General features: G+C 38.0%; 1 pseudogene; it reads right to left on the reverse strand.

Moving 5' to 3' along the window:
• Positions 1 to 1,049: 1,049 nt before the first annotated feature.
• On the reverse strand, positions 1,050 to 1,171 carry LOC119258385 (U2 spliceosomal RNA; annotated as a pseudogene).
• Between the last annotated feature and the right edge of the window lie 8,117 nt (positions 1,172 to 9,288).

A 9,288-nucleotide genomic window follows, 5' to 3' on the forward strand; every position in this document is an offset into this window, starting at 1 on the left:
GCTTTCAAAAATCTTTTTCTTCAGTTTCTTTTAAACGAGAACTAAAAGTGCATTTCATAAGTCTGCCCTTTTAGTACTTTAGCACTCTAGCATATCCTTGCAGTCCCACATTTAATATTCAATATCTATTGTTAAATTCCTCATAAAATGCCAGTAAGTGCTCATATGTTCTAATTAATAGGCATAGTGTGAAGGCCATTGCCAGCTTCACAGAGAACGATGAGCTCACAGATCACAGCTGCAATCCACCAGAGGTTGGATGTGAACATTCCCTCCTCAACTGCTGAGTATTTCAAGCAGGAGGAGCAGCTGGCGAGTGAACAGAACCCAAGAATCAGTAACAGTTTGTTGGAACCATGAAAAACGGTAGATGTCAAATGCATATCAAATAGCATTCTATACCAACGGCTTAACTTTTCTTTGTCCCCCGAAAGATACCAAACATGAAAATGGAGATTTCCTAGTAAATTAAACTGCTATTTAAAGTAGTAAAAGGATAATTCATCAGAAGGCTTCTAGTAGGAATGGCAACTCTCAGGTATTTAGGGTGAGAGTGGAAATGAATTGAAAGAAACTGATATGAAATGTATTTTAGGATATGTGACATAAATTATATCATACTAGGGGCTAGTGATTTGGGGTCTGGAAATAGCATGTTCCACTTGTGTAGACTTGTATATTCCTGGAGGAAGGCAGAAGCCAGACAAATTTGTTGTGAGCCAGCAGGAAGGCTGAGCGAGTGTGTCTTAGCATCTATGGGTCAGACATGAACCAAAGCCTGCATCTGCCACCAGGGTACTCTTGGTACTCGGAACATTACTGATTTACAATTTTGATCTCCTGGCAATGAAACCTTTAAAAATTGTACTAGGAAATAAGAATTCAGAAACATCTGAATATGTTCTAAGGAACAAGTAAGTAAAGAAAAAAAAAAAGAATGCAATTGTGTTCTAAGGTCCAGAAGAATGTTGTATGTTGTGTGAAATTAAAAAAAAAATAAATAAATACAAGCAAAAGTACAGAGATTGTAGGAGGCAAAATGATCCTTCTAAATGTACAAAGTAAACTTAAATTTTAAGAAATCATTTCTCCACTGAATAGAAATAGGGCATTTTTAAACTGATAAGAACAGATACTACACTTGATCTTAGCCAAAAGGCTGAGAAGCGATAGAAATAGGGCATTTTTAAAGGTCCATTTCTTATATTCAAATGATCATATATTTTGACAGTGCTTAAATTCTAGAACCTAATCTAGGTTTCCCTACATACCAGAGCTCAAGTTTCCAATTCAAGGTAGTCAAAATATAACCTGTAATTCCACATACTATCATAAAAAATAAATGCCTTTTAGTTCTTTTGCTGGGCACATACTACACATGTACACTTTTTGTTAATAAGTAATGATCAAACTATGCATAATATTTTATCATCCCTTTTCTCTGTCATATACATATGCACATATATACACACATATATTTATTTTTCCTTTTTCTTAAACTTCTGCCTGGATGTTACAGACATTTTATATTTCATGTGGAAAGCCTCAAAGGACATAACCAAGTAAGAACAGTAACTATGAAGACCACTAGACAGCAGCACTCAGGTCTGCACACGAGGGGAGTATTGTCACCAGCCAATCAGAACACACATTGTTTCAGGCCATCTGACTTCTAAATGACCCTGACCCGTGGTCTCTTACTAATAAGTAGTTCTGGAGCTGCTTCACTAACCCTGATGAGTTTTGGGGTAAAGGATTTATTGCATGGATGAGGATTTACTGTATTAATGGAAGCATGCTTATCTGTGAGTTTCTCTCTCTCTCTCTTTCTCTCTCTCTCTCTCTCTCTCTCTCACACACACACACACACACACACACACATATGCCCATCAGCAGGTACTAAGTTATAATACCAAACAAATTAATAGTAGCTATTAGTTCTTATTTGTTTAAACTAGCTAACAAATGGATTCTGTTTGCATTATTTGCAACACCAATTTAGTTTGCCGAGTATCTAATGAGAATTCTTTAAATATGACATTTACTTACTAAAATAAAACAAGTAAAGTCCACTTTGCTAATCAATTTTAAATAAGAAAATGTGGTTTCTTTTCTGGTATGTGGGACAACACTGAAATGTCCGGGTTTTGTATGAGAAGCAAAAGGAAGTCAAGTAATTTGTTACACAGCTAATAAATATGGGAGGAGTTGCATCTAGTCCTTCATACTGTATTACATTTCTTTATAGCTAAGTTTGCTTTAGGGATGAAGAGATCAGTCAAGGAGATTATATATACAACTAAAGGGAGGGAAACCAAGAGAAAAAAAAGGGAGTAAATGCATCAGTGAAAGAGAATGATGGACCATAGAGGAGGGAGGTCAAGTTTATCTGGATGAGTGAACCCTCAGGCATGTCAGAATAGGTAGGTCTGACTTGTGTCATTAAATGGATGTTTTCCAGGTTACCAAGGAAATGAGGAAAGGTAATTCTGTCAGAGGAAACCAAGAAAATATACCGAAGTGGGAAAAAGTTTGAAAATGAATAATTCTCACTATGCAAATAAATGAGATTTTCTCTCACGAGGATACAAAATGGTCATTGTAAGAACTGCTTAATATCTATTGAACCTTTATAATTTGCCTAATGTTCTATATAACAAGTTGTATGATTCACACAGTAACACAAATTAGGCCACTTATTATTCCCATACACCCCAGGAAAATGAGTGCAGCAAGGTTTAACAGCATGTCCTGGATTGTGTAACCAATACACAGCTAAAAAAAGAGTCAAAACTAAGTCATCTGAACCCATAGCCTGGATAGGAAGCCATTGAACTAAGGCAGTTTAGTGATTTTAAATTTCATTATTATTACTGTTACTGTTTACTTAATTTTCAAGGCTACAGCACAGGTAATAAGCAATTGATCTTTCCACAAAATCAAGGGCACAATTTATTTATTTAATTTTATTTTTTAAAGATTTATTGATTTATGCATACAAGAACTGGGGGACAGGCCAGAGGTTTGGGGGGTGAGAAGATTCACCAGAGACAGAGTGGGAAGCAAAACAGTGGTATTTACTGAAATACACTGCTGAGGGGAGCAGCAGGTGAGACAGGAGAGGTCTGCTGCACCCTGTGGGTAGCAACCTGGCTGGGTATGGAACTCGTGATGCAGTGGCTGCAACCTGGCTGGGTATTGAACTCGTGATGCAGTGGCTGTGTTATAGGACAGGGAGAGGGGCAGCCCAAAACCCCGCAAACCTGCCTATTCTAAATGGGTTCTGCCATCCGCCGCATCAACACAAAACATAGGAGACTTTAATGAAAAGGAACTTTAATAAAACTAGGAAACAATACAGGTAAGGCAAAGAATCTAGTTTCTAAATCAAGCACCCAAAGTTACCCATCCCCTCGTGGTGGGTAAAAGTCCATCCAAATGGGATTGGCCCAGAGCAAGGCCTCAAGGCCTGTCCCAAGTCTAAAGCATCTTCCAGTGGGGACCCACAGAAAAGAGTCAGAAACAACCGGACAAGCCCGGAAGGAAAAGAGCAAAATCAACATCAAGATAAAAGCTGCCATGGTCACCTCCCCACGGGTCTCACCCACATCTGTGTCACCCAGTCCACGACCAAAAGACAAGCGCAGTTTCTTCACATGTCTCTAGGCTCCATGCGCCTCCTCCAGGTCTCCTGGCTCCATCCTGCTTCCTTCCTCAGTCTCTTCTCCAGCTTCTCTTCTTCCTGCTCAGCTCCACCCTTCCTTGGGTGGGGCAGGGAACCTCCCCCTTTCCTGGGACCACCCTGTTACAGCTGCGGATAGCTTCGTAGTGCTGCGTCTTAACCCCTTGTGCCACCAAGGAGGATCCTCAGGGGTACAATTTAATAATAAAACTAAGCCCCACTCCTGCCCAGCAACAGGTTTGGGAAGTTTAAATGTTTGACACTGGGAAAGTCTTGTTAACCAAGAGTTAATGTGGGGTTATTGTGTTGACAAGTCACCACATGAGGAAGGTCAAACGAATTAGAAATGGACATTTTCTTGTACTACTTACCAACACTTGTCTGTTCAAGAAAGTCAATTATGATGTGTGTGTACATGTATGTATATTTTAGGGCCTTTGTGTTGTTGCTGGGAGAAATAAGGGATTTGGTTTCAAGAAAGCCTAGTACAGAGCTATCATGCTGAGTGACATCACGTAGATGTACATTTTTCTATATTAAATTAGTGATTGCCCCAAAGCAGCATATCCTCCTGATTTATCAGGAGAGAGAGCAGTTAGACCATCAAGAATTTCACTTGGCATATCCCTTTCATGTAATAAAATTTACAGTGAGAAAAGTCAAGGATTCAGAAAGAGGAGACTGTGTGTTGTGGCCAAGGGGAAAAGACTCAGTTCAAACTCCATGTTAATTCCTGCTGAGTAGGCTATTGAAGTGGTAATAAGGCAGAGGCATAGCCGCTGGCCTTGCATTTGTAGCTCTCAGCCTAGATGTTCCCTACCCATCAAGGACATTATTCAAGGAGGCGGCTGCTCCAGCTTGAGCAGCTTCATCTCTGAACTTGACAGTCAGGACTAGACAGCCAGGAGAACCACTTGAGAAACACAGAAATGTTTTCTTCATGCCAAACATCTGCATCTCCTTCAACATTGGTTATTTGAACATTATTTCTAATATCATTGTCATACTAAAGATTTTCGTCCTCCCTCAGTTGTCAAAATTAGATCTTTGCCATGACTGAAAAAAAAAAAAAAACAGTAGAACATCATCTTTTCAATATAAAAAGCTCAGAATCAGGTATAGGTCTTGGCTGCAATATTTTAGACAGATCTTAATGTAGCAGAGTCACTAGATAAACTATTCCATAATGAGATTGGCTAAAATAATTGCCCAAATCTAATTATTCTGTGAATTGACAGAATAATCATATTTAAGAGAAAGAATTCTAACATACCTACTCTAAGTGAATACTCAGAAGCCCAGAAAAATAAAGACCAAAATATTGTGTCCCTGGATTCTCATGTGGCAGCTTGATGGGAAAATCACAGTTGGAGTCCAGTTCTCATGAATTCTTGTAATGTTTTCACTTCGACACAGTCTTCTCCATCCACTGGAATATACAAATCTCTGATTGCATGGGTGACCTTATGACAGGGAGAAAAAGCCTGGATACGTGAAATCCAAGTTCTAGTTTAAATCTGTTGTAGTTATTAGTAATCAAAAATAGTCCATCATGGATTTGTAGGTGTCACTTATGTTTCAGTACTTCTTTTACATTGATTAATGTATTTCTGGATGTAAGAAATTCTGAAGTGTAACACGCGTGTCACATAATATGATGATATGTCATCTGTACATCCTTATGCAGCACAAGTAGGACAGTGAAGGGTTCCTCTGATTTTCAACCTCTTTTCCTCTAGATTGCTGTTTAGTCAAAAAGAAGACTTATGGAATTTAGAGGTCATTATACTTTAGATTCCATACCTGGCCTTTGAGGCAAAGCCTTAATATTTTGGCTTAATATTAAAGCCTTAATATTCCTTTCCTTGCCCGAGAAACATGTGTCTCCTTGTTAAATAGTGGGGAAACAGCTGTATAGGAAAGATAGTTGGCAGAACTATAGAAATGTTTATATAATCAAACTTATATTCACTTACAAATCATATCAGAGAATCTTCATCTATTTTACCAGCTTAGTATATGTGTGACAGGCTGTAAGATTTCAAATTAATTTGGGAAAGGATGGGCATGTGATGCCACATATTGCCCTTCTTCTGTAGGTCCTGGGACCAGACTCAAGGCTATGCCACACAAAAATAGCTTTACAAAAACTAGAGAGAGTGATAGCGAAATGGTGAACACGAAAATAGATGACTTGTCTCCTCAAGGTTCCTTCCAGTACGAAAGTCCCAAGATCCTTTCTATAGCCTATAAATTATGCAAAATATAGAAATGAAAGCATTTATGCCCTAAGGTTATTTCAGTGTTTAAAAACACAAATCATAGAGAGCAAAAGACTTTGGAGAATAGATAAAATATAGAGAAAACAGATGAAAGAATGGGTAAGAACAAAGAAGTAGAAATAAAGAACAAAGAAATAGAAGGAAAGAAAACTACAGTAAGTTTATTCAAAGAAAAAAAGCTAAATATTAAAATGATGACTATTTAAAACAGAAAATACTTTACTTATCTACATACCTAGATATTATAAAGCAGGTATGAAAGGATGGTATATTATTACAAATCATCAAACTGTTTCATAATGTTCATTACCTTTGTAATTTTTTTTATAAAGATTTATTTATTTATACAAGAACCAGGGTACAACCCAGAGGCATGAGAGGGGGAGAGAATTCGCCAGAGACAGATTGGGGAGCAGAACAGGCAGACCGACTGAAAACACTGCTGAGGGGAGCAGTGGGCGAGATAGGAGAGGTCTGCCGCACCATGTGGGTATCTCCCTGGCCGGCCGGGACTCAAACCCATGCTGCAGAGGCTGCAGACAGCTTTACAGTGCTGCAGTCAACCTGCTGCACCACCAGGGATACCCACCTTTGTAAATTTTTTATGAGAAATAATGGTGTATTCAATATTGAATGTATGGATGCATGTACAAAAATGTATATTTACCTACACACATATATTTATAACACCATGATTTTAAAAAGTCCCTTTAGCATTAATACACTATTTCTGACAAGTTCAAGTACAAAGCATATGTTTATTCCAAACCAAATATATACTCATGTTTTATATTTGTAAGGCCATTTGACTCAATCCTTCAATTTTTAAATGAGCAAACTTGGACACAAGTAACTTGAAGAGTGCACTCAAGAACCTACATGTTAACAGTGGAAGAAACATAACAAGACAAAGAACTTCAACCTCCTGTCTGAAGCAGCTCTCTCTTCATGATTCTGTTTCAATATTTGTTTTCTTTATAAGAAACTTCCTTAGTATATAGAATTGTTTTCCTGAATATTAGTTATCTCACTTAGACACTAGAGGAAGAGAGACCACAAGCTAGAATAGTTTAAAAATAACACCAAAAATAATAAGAGGGAGTGAGATCTCTTATATATGAATCACATAAGTAATGGGGGGGTGTTAAATGGGAGAATTCTCATTGTAAGTCCTATTTAAAGACTGTGTGAAGATCTCTGCTTTCTTGAATTCTATCAAATTTCATTTTGCTTTTCTCCCAGGACGAGATACAGTATAAAACTACCATTAGAAAGTGGTTAAATTGTGGCAACGATTACCACGAGGCACATATCCTTCAAATCACCACAAAAGAACCTCCCTGAAGGGGCAAAAGGAGAGGTCTGAGAGTAGGGACTTCAGGCACACTTCTTATTGTTCGTGAATGCTTAATAGACATTGTTTCATGGTTATTTCTTTTCTAGAAAGTTAAGCTAAAATGGAATTGGGCAGTTTTGAAATAAAAGTGTAGCAATATAAAGCACACATACACATTTATTTTTTAAAAAGCATATATAACCTGTCTACATGCTTTACAACAGTTTTTAACAAAACTATTAAATTTTAAAGTGAAATATTTAATAGTAACAGTGTTAGAAAAATGGGTAATTGAGACTTCAAAGTGCAATGGCAAGTTATATAAATTAGCAGAGACATTTGTGATTCTTACAAACTAGATTGCATTGCTTTAAATTTGGCATATATATTTTTGTAAAATATTTAGGTTTTGATTAATAAAACCAAAAGTATATGAGATCTGTGTGGTTTTTAATATTATCTTTTAATCCATGAACTCACTTTCATATATTCTCCATGAATTCAAGGATAAACTGAATCTCTGCCTAACCGATGAACATATTACCCAATCCATGTCCAGTAAATGCAAACCCCTTCTCTATTTAAAAAAAAATCAATATCAGGTATAATTTTCAGAGTGAAATTCATTTTCTTCGAGTAATAGTTTGATGAGCTTTGACAAATGTTTATCATCTAAAATTATTACCACAATCACAAGTGGATCAAGCCCATCACTCCAAATGTCTGCTTGTATATGTGTATAGTCAATCCAACACAACATTCATTCCTAGCGCCAAGCAACACTAATTTGTTTCTGTCACTGTAGTTTTCCCTTTTATAGAATATCAAATAAATAGAATTACAAAGCATATAGTCTTTGGTATTTAGTTTTGTTTACTAAGCATAATGCTCTCTTGATCATCCATGCTATTATTTGCATCTATAGTGTGTTACTTTTTTTAAAGATTTTTATTTATTTATTTATACAAGAACTGGGGTACAGGTCAGAATCGCGGGATGGTGAGAGGATTCACCAGAGACAGAGTGGGAACAGAACAGGCATACTGGCTGAAGTACACTGCTGAGGAGAGCAGCGGGCGTGACAGGACAGGACTGCTTTGCCATGTGGGACCCTTGCCAGCTGGCCGGGATCAAACCTACGCTGCATATGCTGGGGACAGCCTCACAGTGCTGCGCTCAACCACCTGCGTCACCAAGGGAGGCTCAATATAGTGTGTTACTTTTTTAAGATTACTTTATTTTTTTATTTATTGAACAGAAGGGTACAGATCAGAGGAGTAGGGGTAAGAGGAGTCACCAAAGACAGAGTGGGAAGCAGAGCAGACAGATTTACTGAAATACACTGCTGAGGGGAGCAGCAGGCGAGACAGGAGAGGTCTGCTGCACTGTATATGGGTCAGCTCCCTGGCTGGGGATGGCACTCAGGCTGCAGAGGTGGTAGGCTGAGACTTAACCCTTAGGCCACCAGAGAGGCCCTGTAGTTTGTCGCTTTTAATCACTGAGTAGTATTTCATTGAATTACAATGGCAGAATTTATATATCCATTTACCAACTGACAAACATTTTAGGTTTTTCCCAGTTTGAAAGGATAAAGTTGTTAGGAACATTCATTTACAGGTCTTTGTATAGACCTCTATGATTTTTTTAAAAGATTTATTTATTTATGCATACAAGAACTGGGGTGCAGACTAGAGGTGTGGGGAGTGAGAGGATTCACCAGAGGGTGGGGAGTAGAACAGGCAAATGCACTGAAATACACTGCTGAGGGGAACAGTGGGCAAGACAGGGAGGTCTGCTGCGCCATGTGGGTCAGTTCCTTGCCTGGCTGGGGATCAAGGTGCTGCAGTGGCTGGATATATCTTGATAACGCTGTGTCTTTAACCCCTGGGAGGCCCTAGACCTCTATGAATTTTAATTAATGAAAATGTAACTTGGAAAAGATTCTATACATCACAGAAAAAAAATACTGAAGGGAAAAACCAAAATAC

Source organism: Talpa occidentalis, unplaced genomic scaffold (assembly GCF_014898055.3).
Source record: "Talpa occidentalis isolate TD23 unplaced genomic scaffold, MPIMG_talOcc4v2.1 talOcc4.4, whole genome shotgun sequence".
NCBI lineage: Eukaryota > Metazoa > Chordata > Mammalia > Eulipotyphla > Talpidae > Talpa > Talpa occidentalis.